We start from the raw sequence: 22,289 nt of genomic DNA, 5'->3' as shown, positions 1-22,289 counted from the left end.
GATCAAATGTATAAAACATAAAAACCTTGAACCAAAAAATTAATCTCATCTCATTTTCTGAACCACTTTATCCTCACTAAGGTCACAGGGGGGGGGGGTGCCGGAGCCTATCCCAGCTGACTTCAGGGTGCTCTAGTTGGCTGGGATTGACTCCAGCACCCCTTCTGATGATAAGAAGTTCACAGGATGGGTGCTGGAGCCTATCCCAGCTGACTTCAGGGTGCTCTTGTTGGCTGGGATTGACTCCAGCACCCCTTGTGATGATAAGAAGTTCACAGGGGGTGCTGGAGTTTATCCAAGATGACTTCAGGGTGCTCTAGTTGGTTGGGATTGACTCCAGCACCCCTTGTGATGATAAGTAGTTGACAGGGGGTGCTGGAGCCTATCCCAGCTGACTTCAGGGTGCTGTAGTTGGTTGGTATTGACTCCAGCACCCCTTGTGATCATAAGAGGTTCACAGGGGGGGTGCTGGAGCTTATGCCAGCTGACTTCAGGGTGCTCTAGTTGGCTGGGATTGACTCCAGCACCCCTTGTGAATATAATAAGTTCACAGGAGGGTGCTGGAGCTTATCCCAGCTGACTTCAGGGTGCTCTAGTTGGCTGGGATTGACTCCAGCACCCCTTGTGATGATAACTAGTTCAGAAAATGAATAAAAAAATGACAAATGTTAATATTACTTAAAAAGAACATAGCATACAGTAAGAAAAACTTACTATAATCCACCCAAAATCAGTTCTATACTTTATTTTAAGTTTTTTACGCGCTAAAGATTTTAGTTTTCATGCTAAGACAACAATTTAACAACTTTTGCGTTTCAGCAAAATTATAGAAACAAACACACGTATTACGACATAAGCAATTATTATGTTTGCTGCTATTAAGGAAGAATAATAACAATTTGCACGCCATAACGTTCCCTTTCCTAATTCATTCCTATTCCATCCATACCATGTCCATCTCATCCAGCTCAGCGAATCCTTAATGAGCTTTTAATTAATTGGATCCAAATTCCCTTAACCGGCTACGTGCAGCCGTTAATAAATCCGGAGGCCATTGTGTTGCTGAATTAACTAAAAACATGTACGCTTACAACTTACACTTTTTTTTTTTAAATGCACACACATTATTTCAGCAAAAATGACTTATTATTCATTACATTTAATTAAGATAATTCCCGCGATATTGGCCAATACTAAAATTTTCTTTAGCGTTTTAATAAAGGAGAAAATTTAACATCTTATTGTCCGAGTAAGAACTATTAAAAATGTTACTTTGGAAATTTTATTATAGTAATAAAAATAAATAAATAAATTCATTTAGCATCTAGAGAAAAAAAACAGGCATTTTATTTCTATTCTAGGAATAAAAAAAATAAAAAATAATTATTTTTCTCCTTTCTTGGTTCGTAATGTCTCAAAAAATAGGCAAAAATCATTGATTTTCTGAAGTAAAATATGTTTTTAAAATGTCTTCCAGAAATTTCTGCACTTTTACGTTAACTCCTTGACAGCCATTTATGATGTCCAAATTTTTTGGTTTTCGCTTTGTGTCCTTTTGTCCTTCCCTTCCTTTCGTAATCAATTGCGTGTACTTAAGTAATCAGCCCACTGTCTATTAAAACCCGTGTGCTGGGTAGTCATTGTCGGATCATCTGCTTTGTTTCCTCCATATTTTATGGTCCTCTTTTCCCTGTCTTCCCATCAAGTTTAATTTTATTATTTAATCAACTCCTTGCCCTTTTCGTGAAACCCCTCCTACTTTAAAAATTGAAGTTTCAAACTCCACCTTAATTGCATTTGTATCCAATCACGCTTTCATTAAAAAAAAACCCCAAGTCAACCAAGCTCTCAACACGAATAATATCTTATTAAAATAGATTCAACTCATTTCAGCAGGCAGGCAATTAACTATAAATCTACTAAATCTTACATTTGGACAATTAAAGTGACCTTTTATGACATTATTCGTGTCGAGACCTTGGTTAACTTGTGTTTTTTATTTTCTTTTATTTAAGAAAGCGTAATTAAATAAAAATGCGATCAAGGAGGAGTTCAAAACTCGAATTGGAACGTGGAGGAAACAAAGCAGACGATCCGACAATGACTAACCAGCACACGGGTTTTAATAGACAGTGGGCTGATTACATAAGTACATGCAGTTGGTAACGTGAGGAAGGGAAACTCGTAGGGACACAAAGCGAAAACGAAACAAAATTGGACATCATGAATGGCATTTCTGGAAGACATTTAAAAACATATTTTAGTTTAGGAAATCAATCATTTATTTCTTTGCCTATTTTCTGAGAAATTATGGACCAAGAATGTGAAATAATGTACAATATTCCTGCTCCAGGATTAAAAGATAGAAATAAAATGCAATTTTTATGTTTATTAAACTTTTTTTTCCTATTATAGAAATGCATGTGTACACAAGAAAAAAAAACTAAAAAAAATGGACATCAATTCCTGTGAATGGCTATCGAGGAGTTAACGTAAAAATGCAAAAATTCCTAGAATCTCCATTAAAAACATTTAAAAACATATTTTTAACAAAAACAAATGCCTTTCAATTGACCTTATCAGCCTTCATTAGAATTGCAATGTTCTCCATCTTTGGTGTTTTTTTTTTTACCATTTCCAATGATTGACAGGATTTTTCGTCTTCTATTAATGATTTAAAAGCGTGTCGGCATCCCATGGCGTCATCCCCAACCGTCAAAATAAAAATTAAGGTAGAAAAATACGAGTTTTTGGTACACCGGGACCATTTCCAGCTTTCCATTTGGTGCAATGTCTTTTTTTTGGCTCTATTAGGGTTCTTGGAGGAACCTCCCCCTGTAGGCTCATTGTATTCCCGCCTCCATCGACCTCAAACCTCCATTTTCCGCCGCCTCATTAACTCCAACATCGCTAGTCGCGTTGCCGATGATCGCTCGTCACATGCGGCATTGGCAATTATTGTCGTCGCTGCTTGAGGAGACGCAAATTCTCCAATAACGACAAAATGGCTGACCTTCAATGTCCATTCTCACTTTTTAGTGGTGGTCTTTTAACATCCAAAGACCCTTTTGACCCACCCGTTCCATTGTTCCTTCTTCCCTGACCTTGAATTCCGTCTGGGTAGGCTCTCGGTCCCTTTGCTGCAGAGCATACATATTTTATTTTGAAGGGGAAGTAAGTTTGGAGAGGGTTTGTGTTTGAATTCTATTGAATTGAATGCTTTTATTGTCATTATATAAGTGTATAACAATTTAAAGACTTAACACAAAGCTCACAATAACAACAACAAACAAATAGAGAGTAAAAAAATAACACTTCATAAATAAATAGTCAATAAATCAGTAGGGAAGTTCAGAAATAACAATAAACAAACATAGATAATCCATTGATAAATAGAGCAGAGTCTGTTGCATTGGATTTGAATTGAATAACTTTATTGTCATTTTGTATTACAATTTAAAGACTCAAATCAAAGTACACAATAATAACATCAAACAGACAGTAAATAATAACAAAAACTTCAATAAATCAGTAGTTAAGAAAATAAATAAGTAGGGAAGTGCATAAATAACAATAAACAAATATATAAATAATCAAATAATAAATAGGCCTGTTAAGAGTCTGTTGCAATGGAATTGAATTGAATAACTTTATTGTCATTTTATAAGTGTATTACAATTTAAAGACTCACCATAAAATGCACAATAACAACAACAAACAAACAGACAGTAAATAATAACAAATACATAATCAATAAATCAGTAAGAAAATAAGGAGGGAAGTGCATAAATAACAATAAACAAACATAAATAATCCATTATTAAATAGAGCAGAGTTTTTTGCATTGGAATTGAATTGAATAACTTTATTGTCATTTTACAATAAAGTTATTCAATTTAAAGCGTCAACACAAAGTGCACAATAACAACAACAAACAAACTGACAGTAAATAATAACACTTAATAAATACATAATCAATAAATCAATAGTCAAGAAAATAAATAAGTACAAATACTAAGAACAAATATATATTTGATGTTGTTTAGTTTGTTTTTGTACTTTTAAGGTTGGAGGATGTTTTTCTTCAATATTGTTTTCTTTTGTCTTCTCCTCTCACCAGCTTCCATTTGCCGCCGGTTTTATTTCCAAGCTGCACATTGGCTTTGCATCCTCACCCTCTACGATCATAACAAAGATGACAGTAGCCTGGAAGGCAGAATAGGATTTGGAGGAAAAAAGACAATGGACGGAGGTAAGAAAACACAACACAAAAAAGGAGGACAAAAATGAAAAAAATAATTGAATTGAATGCTTTTTTTGTCATATTTAGATTAAATTTGAGTATATTAGAACTATATTCTAAATTATAAGTACAATGATATTTAAAGCTTCCTTACGACGTGTACAAATAACTAACAAATAAATTATGAAGAATAATAAATAATAAGTAAGAAATAAGTAGTCCCATAATGAGTCAAAAACATAAACAAGTAGGGAAGTGCACATATAACAACAAACAAAGAAATGAACAGATAAAGACATTAAATAAATAATTAATGAATAAGTAATACGTGAATAAGTAGTCAACATAGATATGTGGAACTCAACACAGATAAGTACAAGTCAACAAAAATAAGTAATACCGTATTTTCACGACTATAAGGCGCACTTAAAAGTCTGAAATTGTCCCCAAAATAGACAGTGCGCCTTATAATCCAGTGCGCCTTATATATGGGAAAAACAGAAAACCAAAAACGAAAAACCACCACTGTCGGAAATTTAAAAAACACAAACGCCTGAACTGAAATTATACGGTTAAATGTGCAGATCTTAGTTTACAACATCTTCCATCATATAGCTCCTCCCCCACTGCAAGATTTGACACAAAAAAATCCAAAACATCAACAATGGCTGGCTCTAAAGGTGACTGTGTAGTAGTGAGTGCTTCATACCTGGAAGTCAATAGCAATTACCGTATTTTCACCACTATAAGGCGCACTTAAACGTCTTAAATTTTCCCCAAAATAGACAGTGCGCCTTATAATACAGTGCGCCTTGTATATGGAAAAATGTCTTTCATTGAGGGTGCGCCTTATAATGCGGTGCGCCTTATAGTGGTGAAAATACGGTAGTCCACATAGATACGTAGAAGTCAACATGAAAATAAATTCTACCAAAAACTCAAATGGTTTCCCTTCAAATAGTGATATCCTCAACAGGAAACATCTCCACAAAGATATTAAAAAACAGATACTTATTCTTGATTAATTGCATTTTCCATTTCCGTTTTTTGTTGTTTTGTGCCCCGCCCCCACGCCACGCCACACCACGCCACTTCCCGCCAAGTTTGTACAGTCGCTACTTATTTCGACCCCACTGGAAAAACAGCGGCAATTCCCCGGGTACCGGCGAAGAAGCCTCACACGGCCTCCGTTACTTTTCTGCTCAGTTGAAGTCGCACTTCAAGAGCTTCCTCTGAAGTCCCGAGCTCCTCGGCGCCGATGCGCCGTGGCGTTGGAAACCATCAGGCAACAAAGGACGCCGTTCTTCCATTTTTATTTTTTTCTTCTCCATCCCATTACAGTTAAAACAGGACGGCGCCTCCTAATGCTCGGAGGCCTATTTTAGAGAAGGCGAGCTTTTAATGTCTAATGCACACTGTCGGAGGGACTCACTAAAAAACAAGGCCTTCAAAGTATTCACGACACGCTATCGTGCTTAAATAGTGAGATGAGATGCCCGCCTGGAAAAGATGATGTCATTTCTATGAAAGTGATCTCGAGTGTTGCGCAAAGTGAAGAGAAAGTTGGCGGGAATTGTGCTTAATGGGATATACAGTGGTACCTTGAGATAGGAGTTTAATGCGGTCCGGGACTGAGCTCGTATGTTGATTTACTTGTGATTTAAATGAATGTTTCCCATAGAAATTAACTCAAAATGAACTAATTGGTTCCAACACTCTGGAAAAACAGCAAAAACTGGATGTTAGATCGGAAAAAAACATTTTTATTTGTTCTTATTCGACATCTTTTAACAAAGTAACTAATGAGTAGTGGTTTAATAGTACTGAAATAGGTATAATAGTACTAAAATGAGACAGGTTCTCAGGATAAATATTTGCTCAAAATTTTACTCGTATCTCAAGATAAATATTTGCTATAAATTTTACTCGTATCTCAAGATAAACATTTGCTCTAAATTTTCCTCTTATCTCTAAATAAATTTACTCAGTTTTACTCGTATCTCAAGGTAAATATTTGCTCTAAATTTTACTCGTATCTCAAGACAAACAATTGCTCTAAATTTTACTCATATCAAGATAAATATTTGTTCAGATAAATATTTGCTCTAAATTTTACTCGTGTCTCAAAATAAACATTTGCTCAAAATTTGACTCTTATCTCAAGATAAACATTTGCTCTAAATTTTACTCATATCTCAAGATAAATATTTGTTCTGATAAATATTTGTTCAAAATTTGACTCGTATCAAGATAAATTTGCTCTGAATTTAATTCATATCTCAAGATAAACATTTTCAATTTTTTTTACTCTTATCTCAAATTACTCGTAAGTCGGGGCACTCGTATGTCGAGATACCACTGTAATAAGAATAAGCATATATACATGCTACATATAGTTTGAAAAATACACTTTCTACATGCTTTAATTCCCCAATAGCGACAGATTCATACCCAAATCCATCTGAAACCGAGGCTACCGACCAAAAAATCCACACCACGGTCACGTACAACCAAAACAGACGCTAAATTTAAAGCCCGCCGATAATGACTGACCTCGAATCGTACAGGATGTCAGTGAACTAACCACAGGAAGCTTTCAGAGGATTCGTTAAGACACCCGTTATCATCTGTTTCTGCGCTTTACGTAGCCCCGCCCCCTGGACGCCTCGCACCTCCGCTGTCCATCTCACACCGTCAACATAACACTCGCTCTGTTTTCTGGCCGCCTGCTGAATATTTCAATATGGCTTCTGCTTATCTTGCCGGCCCCTCGCGACCCACCCCGGCTGAGTTTTGGAATGGATACGATACACGGGGCGCCGTATCTATAAGTGAAGAACTTTGCCCGGAGCCCAACGCTGCAACGGCCGGCGCCCGTTTGACGGCCCGTCAAATTTCATCTTAACTCTGTGGAAAATAGATTTTTTATCGTCGAGCAAATCAAGAAGAGAATAGAAAAGTTCACGGCTGCGGGGCAAGACATTTTTATGATGATGAAGAAGACTTGGTTATGTAAAAAATGAAGGGATGCAATAGTGGAAGAGGGAATTCTGGGTAAAAAAATGGGTTTTCCTAAATTACATTATTAGACTATCATAAATTAGTCTCAGCTTATTTTCGGAACTGATTCATCCTCATTGTGGTGGTTGGGGGTGCCGGAGTCGATCTCAGTTGATTCTAGGCTCCCGGACGTTTGGTCGCCCCGGACGTTTGGTCGCCCCGGACGTTTGGTCCCCCGGACGTTTGGTCGCCCGGACGATGGTCGCCCGGACGTTTGGTCGCCCGGACGTTTGGTCGCCCGGACGTTTGGTCGCCCGGACGTTTGGTCGCCCGGACGCTTGGTCGCCCGGACGTTTGGTCGCCCGGACGTTTGGTCGCCCGGACGTTTGGTCGCCCGGACGTTTTGGTCGCCCGGACGTTTGGTCGCCCGGACGTTTGGTCGCCCGGACGTTTGGTCGCCCCGGACGTTTGGTCGCCCCGGACGTTTGGTCGCCCCGGACGTTTGGTCGCCCCGGACGTTTGGTCGCCCCGGACGTTTGGTCGCCCCGGACGTTTGGTCGCCCCGGACGTTTGGTCGCCCCGGACGTTTGGTCGCCCCGGACGTTTGGTCGCCCCGGACGTTTGGTCGCCCCGGACGTTTGGTCGCCCGGACGTTTGGTCGCCCCGGACGTTTGGTCGCCCCGGACGTTTGGTCGCCCCGGACGTTTGGTCGCCCCGGACGTTTGGTCACCCGGACGTTTGGTCGCCCGGATGTTTGGTCGCCCGGACGTTTGGTCGCCCGGACGTTTGGTCGCCCGGACGTTTGGTCGCCCGGACGTTTGGTCGCCCGGACGTTTGGTCACCAATTCAGGGTATCAACTGGCATAGGCCCCACCTAACCCCATGACCCTTGTGAGGAAAAACATGTCCAGAAAATGAATGAATGAACCAACTAGAACTCTAAAACCATGATATGATATGATCTGGGCAATATCCAGTTCGTCACCCGAGCAAACATAGTTACCCAACATATCAAAATAAGAAACGTCATATAAGTGATGCTACATTTTCAATTCATATTTCATCCTCTCCGACAAACCAAGCGGCGATACTATAAATAGAAGCACTTTTCCGCCGCCGCCGTGTACCGTTGCCGTCAGAGGTTGTTTACGCCGCCCCGCCGCGGCGGTCCGCGGCCCTCAAAATGTCACATACGATCGGTCGTCGACCGTCGGTGAGGGCGTGGGGGCGGAGCTACGACATGTGGCGAGGGGCCTAGGAGCACCAGCAGTTGCTGCCAACCTCAGCGTGGCCGTTTGGGTGATTGACAGCTGACTAGAAGGAGAAATGGCGGTAGTTGGGGGGCGGGGATTGAGGTCTGAGGAGGGGGTGGGGCTTGGTAGACGTACGTGACTAAACGGCCCGAAGGCGGGTAGGGAAAAGGCCCTGTCACAGACTATTATTGCATCCCGGGGCCAACGCATCTGTGCCGGGACGCGGGAAAGTGAAGAATCGGCGCTGGGACGGACTAAAATATGAGACGTTCCGCCTGTCAGAACAACGGGAAGAAGCAACACCGCTGTTTTTTTTTTTTTTCGTGTCCTGCCAGGGGCGTGTGCTGAGCGATGTTCAGCCGGGTGAAGCGTCAATGGTTGTTCTGCTACTACAGATCTTTTTTACAAGAACACACATTTGTACGTAGCACCTGGCTGGAAAATTTAATCTTGTGTGTAAACGTGGAGGATTATGCAATAGGGACTAGGTGTTAATGATTTGAAGGGTTTTTAAGTGGAATTTTAACTACTGTGTGGCATTTTTGGACTGACTAATTCACTTCTGATGGTGAAACAACAGGCCTTCAATGGGAATACACTGAAATTACATTTTTGTAGATTTTTTTGACTTTTTTATATCACTTATTTTGCGAAAAACTAACATTAACATACCCAAATTTGGTAAAAATCGATGGCCCATTGTTTTTAAATGAACCAGCCGTAATTTTTTATTATCACTTTTATTGTGCAAAAAGCTAACATTAACATAGCCAAATTTGGTCAAAAATCCATGCATCTTGTTGGCCATTGTTTTAAAATGCGCTCTCACCAACTGTACTTATATTGTTAAAAAAGATAGTTTATGTAGCCAAATTTGGTAAAAATGCATTCATCTTATTGGCCATAGTTTTTAAATGAACTCTCACCAGCCATACTTTTTTAATATCACTTTTATTGTGCAAAAAGCTAACATTATCGTAGCCAAATTTGGTCAAATCCATTCATCTTATTGTCCATTGTTTTTAAATGAATTGTCACCAGCCATACTTTTTTAATACTACTTTTATTGTGCAAAAAGCTAACATTATTGTCGCAGAATTTGGTCAAAAATCATGGATCTTATTGGCCATTGTTTTAAATGAACTCTCACCAACCATACTTTTTTAATTTCACTATTATTGTGCAAAAAGCTAACATTGATTTGGCCAAATATGGTCAAAATTCATCCAATTAATCGGCCATTGTTTTTAAATTTTATTCATTTAATTCATTGTGCAAAAATCCCACGTTAATATAGCAAAATTTGGTCAAATCCATGTATCTTTTTGGCCATTTTTAAATGAACTCTAACCAGCCATACTTTTTTAATACCCCTTATATTGTGTAAAAAGCTAACATTAATGTAGCCAAATTTGCTCAAATCCATGCATCTTGTTGCCCATTGTTTTTACATCAACTCTCATCAGCCATTCTTTTATTATATCACTTTTATAGCGCAAAAAGCTAATGTTATTGTTGCCAAATTTGGTAAAAATCAATGCATCTTATTGGCCATTCTTTTTAAATCAACTCTCGCCACCCATACATTAGGACTAGACATCAATTTTCATCTAAAACTTCTGTTTTTTTTCCCATGGTGTCCCCCTGGGTTCCCCACCAAGCCCCCTATTTTTCCACCTCCATTTATACTCATCGTTTAAAACCCACACAGCCAAAAAAATGCAAAATACTCGTATATAAAAAATGATTTTGCCAAAGTAAGTGAGTTATATTCAATATCCGTCCTTCTCGGCTCAAAAAAAAAACTATCCAGAACAGTTTTGCCATCGCAGCTGGTTACTTGTCGTCAAAGCACCTGAGGAAATACGAGATGTTTCCCGTTGAGCGCCGTGGGGGGGGCGGAGCATAAAAAAAAAAAAAATGAAAAAAGATCAGCGTCAGCAGCGAACGTTCTTCATCGTCAGTACGGCAGCTTGTCAGGGCCGTGTTCTCGGGGTGAGGGGGGGGGGGGGGGTGGAGATAAATAAATGTTACATGCTGCTGAGGCTGCACCACGCTAAACACACATTACCATCACATGAATCATACACACCGATTGGCTGCAAGATTTCTACTTGTCAGGGACTACTATATTCACTTTTGCCTTCAAGGGATTTTTTTTTTGCATTAATTCTTCAATACGTTTTATCGACGCCATTTCGGATAGAAAAACTTGTTACACATTGGATCACATGTGTCAAAGTGGCGGTTCGCGGGCCAAATCTGGACCGCTGAATCATTTTTCGTGGCCCGGGAAAGTCAATTATGAGTGAGTTTTGTTTTAGGATCAAATTTAAATGGAGAGTATAGATGTATATTAAATTTCCTGATTTTTCCCCTTTTAAATCAATAATTGGAATTTTTTAAATCATTTTTTGGGTGTTTTTTGGTAGAAAATCATTATGTAAAATCTAAAAATATATTTGAAAAAAAAGCTAAAATAAACATTGTTTTAAATCTATAAAAATGGAATATTCAGGGATTTTAATACAGCTCTTGAAAATTATTTATAAAAAAAAAAAATCAAAGTGGCGGCCCGTGAGCCAAATCTGGCCCGCCACATCATTTTGTGCGGCCCAGGAAAGTAAATCATGAGTGCTGACTTTCTGTTTTAGGATCAAATTAAAATGAAGAGTATAGATTTATATTATATTTACTGATTTTCCCTCTTTTAAATCAATAATTGTTATTTTTTTATCATTTTTTTGTGTTTTTAGTTCAAAAATCATTTTGTCAAATCTAAAAATATATTAAAAAAAGCTAAAATAAACATTGTTTTAGATCTATTAAAAACTATTAAATTTCCTGATTTTCTCCCTTTTAAATCAATAATTGTCATTTTTTAATTCATTTTTTCAGTTTTAGTTCAAAAATCATTTTGTAAAATCTAAAAATACATTTAAAAAAAGCTAAAATGAACATTGTTTATACGAAAAAACACGATATTCCCTCAATACAAACTCCCATACGTTTTATTGCCACCATTTTGACCAACAAACCTCCTAAAATTGTTCATTTTAAACAGCTATCTAGCGCCCCCAACCACTTTCCTTGCAAAAACGTCATCGCCGTCAAAGCCGAGCAAACCCAATTGACTACTTGTATTGTTTCATTTCACCACGTTCCCCCGTTATTTGCAGACCTGCGTTTTTAGCGCGTTGGAAAATTGGTCACCCAAGAGCAGCCAAAAAGACGGCGGCTCAAACTAAGCTTGTTGTCATAGCAACTGTCAGGTAAGGGCAACAATGATTACCTCCACCGAGAGCTCGGAGAAGAGTAATGATGCTCTGCGCTTTTGAGTTTCCATGAAACTAAAATGAATGAAAAAAAATGGCGTTTTAAATCATAACAGTCTTTAAAATAGATCCATTATTTAAGATAAACTGACAAATTTGGGTTCAAATTGTGAAGACCAGTTTTGATCACTTGTTTTTATACTCAATCAACCAAATATGGAGAATTTAACAATAGTGGGTTTAATATATTATAATTTATTTAATTTGAGTTGATTTGAGTTTTTTTCTCGCATATAAGCCGCTTATTTTTTTTAAAGGATGCAAGAACTAACTTTAAATACTTTTATTTGTTAAGTATACTTTAATTAGGATTACAAACATTGAAAAAAATGGAGAAAACATTACACATTTTCATTAGGTTTTTTTGCGGAAATTTAAATTTTTAAATTTTTTTAAATTTAAATATTAAACTGGCCACCAATTCAGGTTGGGCTAGGCTATAGCACCCCCTGCTACCCTTGCAAGTCATCAATGGTTCAGAAAATGAATATTAAAAATTAGGTAGGGACTATATTTCTTTTGTTGATTTTTTTTTTTTTAATATTCATTTTCTGAACCGTTGATAGTCACAAGGGTAGCAGGGGGTGCTGGAGCCTAGCCCAGCTTGAATTGGCGGCCAGTTTAATATTTAATAAAAAAATGAATATTTCCGCAAAAAAAATTAATGAAAATTTATATTTTCTAAAAAAAATTCTGCCAAAAACTTAATGAAAATTCATATTTTCTACATTTTTTTTACAATGTTTGTCATTTTTAAAATTCTTTAATCTTTTGAATATTCATATTTGCTTTTGCGAGGGTCAAAAACGAGATTTTTTTTTACCATTTTAAATAACTACTCAATTTTCAAGATGGCTTTTTCAATTTTGCAAGAACCGAATTGGACTTGCAGCTGTATTAGCCACTTAGCGGTGAAACATTTGCACCTGACGTCACACGAGGGCTTCGACTGAGTCACGACGACATTTGGTTTGAATGCAGTAGACCAAAATCTTCCGTCTTTGGAAAATGACTCAATTGGACGACGTCACGCTCCAATTGGTCGAAGGCTGAGTCATTCAAAGACTCCTATTTGCCCTCAAAGGTTAAAAAGCCAGAACACAAATGATTTTTTTTACCCAAATCTTGTCATGCAAAACTGAAATCTGCTATATTTTCTCACATAAAACTGCAAAAAAATGCTGACTGAATTGAGGGTACGGCTTATATGCGCATAAATTAGACTTGACATCCACTAAACACAGATTTTTTTCAAAATAGAAAAAAGTTAGCCAGATAAAATACTAAAAAATATATTTTGATGCCTATGAACGAAATTCAACCAAAAAATAAAACAAATTTTCAAATCAAATCAATCAATCAAAAGTATTTATTGTCATCATACACAAAATTGGTGGTGCTACTCCACAAAGTGCGTTTTCCCAGTAAAAACACTCATAAGTAATATAAGAAATATAAAAAGTCATGTCCTCGAAAATGATAAAAAAAATCCTAGTAAATTCTAGAACAGCACTGGGCAAACTACGGCCCGCGGGCCACATCCCGCCCGTGAGATGTTTTAATCCGGCCCGCCGACAATGTCCAAATATTTTTTTATTTTAATTTCATTTTTTTTTCCAAGATGGCGCCATCATGCAAAAGCCAGTGTCAGTAGCTCTGTCCACTCTTATTTTTTTTGGTGTTTTACAGCCCTATCTTTTTTAAATGACATTTTAATATTTTTTAATACATTCCTTTTTACTTTGTACTTTAAACTTCTGACTCTAATGATGAGTGATGAGTATATTAATACTTCAGTCATTTTTTTCTGCTTATATTTCACATGTACTATTAACGGATGCACTTTTTTATATGTATCCAATCTTCTGCAACACCCACTCTGAAGCGGCTTATATGCGAGAAATTACAGTACCCAGTTTAACACTTTTAATCACCAAAAATAAACATCATGTCGTCCATTTGCTACCACCAAGTTGGCAAACTTCCATTTCATCAGACCCGCAGGGTTAAGTTTAATAGAAATATTATCATTCCTGTCTCTGATTTGAGCTGAATGTAGCGCATGCTATGTTAACGCACACTCATTGGATAGCATGCATATTGAAATTCTCCCTCTAGGCATTCATTACTAATCCTGTTGGCTTATAAGTGCAATGTGTGTCAAACTGGCAAGATGCACAGAGACATGCATTCCAAGTCTTAACATGTGCAATTAATGTTCCATGTTATGCTTCTCATGGGAAACATATGCGCATTAATTTTAAGTTATGGTGTAGTACGTTAAAGTAGCAATTAGATAGACATTGGCTAGGGGTCAGAGTGTTCTCTATCCATTTAAATTGAAATAAATATAGTCGTTTTGAGCTCTGGGGAAGTAGAATTTTGAAAATACTTCATATTTTATAGGTGGGTAATGTAGTTTTTGGATTATAAATTGTAGTTTTTTATAGTTTATGCGATTTTTTTGTGTGAAATTATATACCGATAGAGTTGGGGGAGTTGTTTGAGGGGATGTAGATTTCGTAATTTGGAGGGAAATTGATGTATTTATGCTACAGTTTTCGGAATAACTCTTAATAAATATGACGTTACTGATATTAACAGGTATGTCAGTCTTGTAATGTTAGTATATGGTTGTTATCGAGTTTATTTTAATTTTAAATTGCCTGTATAGAGTTTTTGGTGTAGGATTTTATTAAGTTAATTTTCCCCAAAATGCGACTTATACTCCAGTGTGACTTATATGTTTTTTCGTTCTTAATTGTGCTATTTTTGGGCCGGTGCGACTTATAGTCCAGAAAAAATGGTTTTACTTGATTTTTTAATTTTTGAGTGCAGATATTAAATCTGTCCTATGCCATATATATTCAGTTATGTAAAAAATAGGATTAAAAGAATATATCTAAAACATTACAAAAATGTTTTTGGAACTAAAAAAACACAAAAAGACAAAAAAATGCAAAATTTGATTTTTAAAATGTATTTTTATAACATCTTAATGTCTTCACCTTTAGGTTTTTATTTAAAAAGGACAAAGAGTAAATATTGCATTTTTGTTTGAAAATAAAAGAGAAAGAAGAAACATTTTAAATGTGATATTGAGTTAAAAAATGGGATTCTAAGAACTTTGTTATAGTTCTAAAAACAATTACAATTTTTTGGGAACTAAAAACAGCACAAAAATAAAATACAATTTAGCATTTAAAAAAAATTGCAATTTTTTTTATTTCAAAAGGAGAAGAACAGGAAATAATAAACTACACATCTCTAATCTTTTTAAAACTTGATCATAAAACAAAATTCACACTCATAATTTACTTTCTCGGACCGCCCAAAATAATCCGATGGTCCAATTTTTGTCCCCCGGGCTTCCATTTTGACACCCATTTCCTCAAATCCATCTATAATCGAAACACAACTTGCATTCCAAAAAAACCAATCAAAAATGCATTTATCTTAAACAGACCTTCAAACCACAATATCATCATTACAGTATACTGTTAATCCTCTTTATTATTATTATGATTATTTTTTGCTTTATACCCACATTACAAACCAAGCATTCTCGACCCCCCTCCCCCCAAATATGTCCCACCATCCATCCACTAAACCCCCCCCCCCCCCCAGGCAAACCCCGAGGTGTCCAACTTCATCCTCCATCTTCCTGCCGGAGGTGATATGGCCAAATTTGATAAATGCAAAATTCCCTAAGGATGGCCCCCCAAGTCAGTCAGTCACTCAGAAGATAGAAAATAGCTTCCAGCTGAAATGACAAATGGCCGCCCTCCACCCCCCTTTTCACCCGGGTTAAAAACAACCACGTTTCCATCCCTCTATCTACTTTTTTAAACAACACGCCGGGTTGTCGCTAATGCTCACAATTACGGCGTCCGCCCACCGCATGAGTACATTTTCAGGGGACAGATTTAATTTTATTTAACATACGGCCGACTGGATTGTTACTTTCGGAGTCATTAATTAAAGTACGCAACGTTTCCTGGCAAGCTACGCATTGATGGAGAGGAGATCATTAGTGGGCCTTCGGGTGCTTTTAATATACTCCGTCCATGGCGCGCTATTGGCCGGTGACTCGGATAGGAGGAGCCCAGCCGCAAATCGACGCCGTTTGACCTGTAATTTGTAATCGGACGTGCGATTAAATGCGGGAAGACGGTGGTGACTTACAGCTGTGGTTTTAAACGTTGGTTTTTATAATAGCGGACAGTTGGTAGCGCCAATTCTGGCTACGATCGTATTAAAGAGGATTTACGATGTACGTTGAAGTTAACAAGTGGCAATGAATATAGATTTTTTTGCGCTGGAAATGGGAATATGTTCGCTAAAATGTTATAGAAATTGGACTGCCGTGTTTTCATGACTATAAGGCGCACCGCATTATAAGGCGCACCCTCGATGAATGGCATTTTTGCTATATATAAGGCGCACTGGATTATAAGTCGCACTGTCTATTTTGGAGAAAATGTAAGACTTTTAAGTGCGCCTTATAGTAGTGAAAATACGATAATTGCTATTGACTTGCAGGAATGAAGCACTCACTACACCACAGTCACCTCTAGAACCGGCCATTGTTGATGTTTTGGATTTTTTTGGTATACAATCTTGCAGTGGGGGAGGAGCTATATGATGGAAGATGTTGTAAACTAAGATGGCTGATCTGCATATTTAACAGTATTGTTTCAGTTCAGGCGTTTTTTTTTTTTTTAATATCCGACAGCGGTGGTTTTTCCTTTTTGGTTTTCAGTTTTTTTCCATATATAAGGCGCACTGTATTATAAGGCGTACTGTCTATTTTGGAGAAAATTTAAGACTTTTAAGTGTGCCTTATAGTCGTGAAAATACGGTAGTTATATTTTCGTTTTTTTGTGTTGTTATTAAAAAGGGGAAGAAACAATGTTTGAAAAAAAATATATATACCATATTTTCCTGACTATACGGTGCATTGCATTTAAAGGCGTAGTCAGTAACGAGTGCTATTTCTGTATTTGACACAAACACAGGACGCAATGTATTTAAAGGCTCAGCCAGGCATTCGTAAGTTGAATTCAACCCTACAATGTACAAAATAGTCTTGAAAATCTTATGTTTTACCTGATGAAACATTTAAAAAAGGACAAAGTAATGCTAATTATTAGCATAACAGTTTTTGATTAGTCTCCATTCAAACCATTGTGACTTAAATCCTGTTCATATCAGGATAAAATGTTCCAAAATATTGTCTTACTCAATCTCAAAAGCTTGTAAAATTCAACTCTATAATGTACAAAGTGGTCTTAAAAATCTTACATTTTACCCGAAGAAGCATTTAAAATAAAGCACACAAAGTAATGCTAACTATTAGCATAACAGTTTTTAAAGTCTCCTAATTAAACTGCATTATATGACTTAAATCCTCTTCATATTAGCATAAAATGTCCCAAAATATTGCCTAATAAAAAACTCCAAAGTTACCTTTTGTTATTAAAAAAATATCTTACAACTTGAATAATTTCCACTTTAGCAGAATTATTAGCATTTATTAGCTTTCCTTTTCGCATCTAATTAATTTAACACCATCCCTTAAAATTTCCACTCCTTAGAGAACATCAACTGACTTTATTCACTCAAAACAAACCTTTCTATTCCCTCCATTTTAAAAAAAGAACCAAAACGACAAACACAACACAAGTATAATTTGCTCCATATCTCATTGCCTGCCGTCCTGCCTTGCCATAAGTTGCCCGGCAGCTTTAACGACTACCCGAGTCGCTCTCGGAGACGATGTTAGCTCAATGGCTATGATCACCCTTCTCCAAAATCAATTAGGTCCCTATTCCACCCCCACTTGTACGTATCGACACTTTGATAGATGGCATAACTTGCAGCTAGCTGCCGTAATTAAACCAAGGCTCAACGTTACAAATGACTTCATTTTCAGGGTTCACGTAGCGGAACCATCGCCAAGACGACATCAACTTCGGAAAATGTAAATAATGTAATGCTACTGTTTTGAAATCGGGAAATATAGCAGATAAATAAGATAAGATAATTGTTTCTTAATGATGAGAATTAGTCCGAAGATTGCAAATCAAGTTTAGCTTAGATTGAATCTTTAACTTGCATTGATTTTGTGGATGGAGATCGACGGTAGGATGTCAACCGCCTGATTAAATATCAGTGGTAGAAGTACTACTGGTTAAGTGAACTTCGTTTGTTGTAAAGATTCTTATTTAATTAAATTGCGTTGAATCTTTAGCCCTCTACTGCAGGGGTGCTTAAACTTTTTTGCTAGCATATTTTCTCGCATATACGCAGTATTTGTTGCTAAAAAAAGATGATTAAATTGAAGGTAAGGCTTATATGCGCATAAATTCGACTTGACATGCACGAAACAGCCATAACATGCAAGATGATGCGACCATTTATTTTCAAAATTGAGAAAAGATAAACAGATGCTTAACTAATTTTTTTTTTACGTCAATGAATGAAATAAAAAAATAAAATAATGTATCTTCCATAAAACGTGAAAAAAAACCCTGGTATTTTTATCAAGGTTATGCCTTCAAAGTGACATTTGTACTCACTATTAAAACCATGATTAGGGGGATGAAAATTCTGAATCAGGGGGCGGCTTATACGAGAGAAATTGGAGAATTTAATGGTTTTAAGGCAATTTTAAGGGTACGGCTTATATGAGGAAAATTGTAAAATTCAACGATTTTCAGACAATTTTAAGGGTAAGGCTTATACGGGGGAAATTGTAGAATTCAATGATTTTAAGGGAATTTTAAGGGTACGGCTTATATGAGGAAAATTGTAAAATTCAACAATTTTCAGACAATTTTAAGGGTAAGGCTTATACGGGGGAAATTGTAGAATTCGATGATTTTAAGGGAATTTTAAGGGTACGGCTTATACGAGGGAAATTGTAAAATTCAATTATTTTAAGGCAAATTTAAGGGTACGGTTTATATGGGGGAAATTGTAAAATTCAATTATTTTAAGGCAAATTTAAGGGTACGGCTTATATGAGGGAAATTGTAAAATTCAACGATTTTAAGGCAATTTTAAGGGTACGGCTTATATGAGAGAAATTGTCAAATTCAATGATTTTTTAAGGCAATTTTAAGGATATGGCTTATATGGGGGAAATTGTAAAATACAATGATTTTTACGGCAAATTTAAGGGTACGGCTTATATGAGGGAAATTTTCAAATTCCACAATTTTAAGGCAATTTTAAGGGTATGGCTTATATGAGGGAAATATGGAAATTCTATGATTTTAAGGCACTTTTAAAGGTGTGTCTTATATATTTAAAAAATAAACAGTTTCAAGGAGGTTTTCACTATCAGGAGAGTGTAAAAAGGATATTTTTTGGGTGTAGTGGAGTCCATTTTTTTTCCAAGAGGTGGGGAGGGGCAAGCCAGTGGAGGCTGACTAATCAGACTTTACTCGGTCGAGTATTAAGACAGACGTGTTGAGGGGAAATGTGACACCTGGAAATTACACAATGTAATGGAATCAGCCAAGTGTTAAATGTAGCTTTTAAATAGGTTTTGTGTTCTCCATTAACTTTGCAGACACTGATTGCTCGTGACAGCCAGGCACGGTCAGCTCCTTGCCCCCTTGCCGCCGCCTCCGCCGACGCCGCCATTACAAGCGTTCGCGTATATATATTTCTACAACTTTTACTTGGTAGAGAACTTCCTGGAAATGTAGTATCTCTTATAGCAAGGGTGTCAGACTCGGGTTGGTTCGCGGGCTGATTATATGTCAACTTTCATGTGGGTAGGACCATTTTTTGGATGTAATATTTAGATTTTTTTGTATAAATGGATTAAAAGTAGTGGATTAAAAGCCTTGAATATTCCGTTTTTTACAGATTTAAAACAATGTTTGTTTTAGATTTTTTTAAAAATATTTTTAGATTTTACAAAATGATTTTTGAAGCAAAAACAGAAAATATTGATTAAAAAATTACAATATTTGATTTAAAAGGGGGAAAATCAGGAAATATAATATACATTGGAGTATTTTAGATATACAGATTTTTTTTTAATAAATGAATTAAAAGAAGTGGCTTAGCCCTGAATATTCCGTTTTTTATAGATCTAAAACAATGTTTATTTTAGATTTTTAAAAAAATATTTTTAGATTTTACAAAAAGATTTTTGAAGCAAAAACACAGAAAATATTGATTAAAAAATTACAATATTTGATTTAAAAGGGGGAAAATCAGGAAATTTAATAAACTTTGGACTATTTTCGAAATATTTAGATTTTTTTTTGTGAAAAGATTAAAAAACTGGATTAAAAACCCTGAATATTCTGTTTTTTTATAGATCCAAAACAATGTTAATTTGAGCTTTTTTCTCTTAGTAAGGAGATCTCATTTATATATTTTTTTCTTAAATTATGTTCCATATTAAAGTGGAAAACAGAAAAAAGTGGAAAACAGAAAATATTTTTCGTATATTTTTAAGATTTTACAAAATGATTTTTGAACTAAAAACAGAAAAAATGGATAAAAAAATGACAATTGTTGATTTAAAAGGGGGAAAATCAGGAAATTTAATATACATCTATACTCTTCATTTTAATTTGATCCTAAAACAGAAAGTCGGCACTCATCATTGACTTTTCTGGGCCACACAAAATGATGCGGTGGGCCAGATTTGGCCCCCGGGCCGCCACTTGGCCACCTCTGTCTTATATTGTAGTCAACTGCCATTTTAACCATGTTGTGTAAAAAAACATGGTTAAATCGCCATTGTGTTTAGTGCTCTTTGTTTTTTTTTGTTCCTGAAACTTTTGTAGAAATAATGGTTGAAGTATATATATTTTTTTTATATGAATAGATGTTATATGACAATGTGACTACATCTTATTACAGGTAATTGCTGCATTACCTGTACTTGATGGCGCTACATAAACACTACAGTCAGATGTTGAGAGAGTCTGAAGTGGATTGGAGTACACGGATTGAAAGGTAATACAAAGCTAGCTTTGTCTCTTGTTTTCTTTGTTGTAATCGCTAACAATTGACATGGAAAATGGAGTTTACACACATGCCGGCCGGGTGGGATTCATTTCTGCTAAAAGGTAAAAACGGTTGTATTCTATTAAAAACATATCCTTGAATTAATGTAGGCGATTTCACTGATCAGTAATTTGACAACAGGGTGCTGAAACCATGTACATACAATGGTACCTCAACATACAAGTGCCCTGACTTACGAGCAATTTGAGATAAGAATAAAATTTTGAGCAAATATCTATCTTGAGATACGAGACAAATTTTGAGCAAATGTCTTGAGATACGAGACACATTTTGAGCAAATGTCTTGAGATACGAGACAAATTTTGAGCAAATGTCTTGAGATATGAGACAAATTTTGAGCAAATATTTATCTTGAGATACGAGTAAAATTTTGAGCAAATATCTTGAGATACGAGTAAAATTTTGAGCAAATATTTATCTTGAGATACGAGTAAAATTTTGAGCAAATATTTATCTTGAGATCCGAGTAAAATTTTGAGCAAATATTTATCTTGAGATACGAGACAAATTTTGAGAAAATATTTATTCTGAGATACAAGACTAATTTTGAGCAAATATCTTGAGATACGAGCCAAATTTGGAGCAAATATTTATATTGAGATGCAAATACAATTTTGAGCAAATATCTTGAGATATGAGACACATTTTGAGCAAATATCTTGAGATACGAGTAAAATTTTGAGCAAATATTTATCTTGAGATACGACTAAAATTTTGTGCAAATATCTTGAGATACGAGACAAAGAGTTCCCCCTCCACAAAAATCTGTCTAATTTTAGTACTATTAAACACATTTTAGTACTATTAAACTACCAGTTATTTATTACTTTGTTAATAGATGGCAAATTACAACAAATACAAATGTTTTTCCAATCCAATATCCTGATTTGGATGTTTTTTCAGAGGGTTAAAACCAATTAATGTCTTTTTGAGTTCATTTCTATGGGAAACGTTCATTTGAGTTACAAGTAAATCAACATACGAGCTCAGCCCCGGAACGCATTAAGCTTATATCTCAAAGAAATCACTGTTTGCCTTTTAAAACAACAACAACAACAACAACACTGGCGATTGTTGACACGCGTCTGAGACACGGCATCGGTTCACGTTAAGGATCGCAAGCCAGCGGATGTTAAAACAGTTTTGCTGAAGTCAGGAAAATGTCAGTCCACAGGGACGTCAAATGAACCCACATGAATGACTCTGACGGGAACGTGTCAGCCACGGCTTGAAGACGGCAGGGAACAAGTCAACTTTATTGACATTTTGTCACCGCGACTTTAGCAGGTGGACATAGAACACACTTTTAAATAGAACCATAACCGCCTACAGTGAGTCAGTCGCCTCGAATCGTAAGAATCAAGTCCAGAAAGGTCAACTAAAAGACGTGACCTCGAA

At 36.3% G+C, this 22,289-nt stretch overlaps 1 long non-coding RNA gene across 1 annotated transcript in view; it reads left to right on the top strand.

The window, feature by feature from the left end:
• The window catches only part of LOC144199234 (uncharacterized), a 66,975-nt gene extending 44,894 nt beyond the window's left edge, over nt 1-22,081 (top strand). Inside the window, exons 3-5 of the long non-coding RNA XR_013326870.1 lie at nt 4,121-4,252; nt 20,724-20,819; nt 22,059-22,081. This is a non-coding gene — a long non-coding RNA (uncharacterized LOC144199234). The remainder of the gene's footprint in view (nt 1-4,120; nt 4,253-20,723; nt 20,820-22,058) is intronic.
• Nucleotides 22,082-22,289: the final 208 nt, after the last annotated feature.

The sequence above is a fragment of the Stigmatopora nigra genome, chromosome 7 (genome assembly GCF_051989575.1).
Source record: "Stigmatopora nigra isolate UIUO_SnigA chromosome 7, RoL_Snig_1.1, whole genome shotgun sequence".
Lineage (NCBI taxonomy): Eukaryota > Metazoa > Chordata > Actinopteri > Syngnathiformes > Syngnathidae > Stigmatopora > Stigmatopora nigra.
Note: the sequence above shows the minus strand (reverse complement) of the source record. Positions and strands in the feature narration are given on the sequence as shown.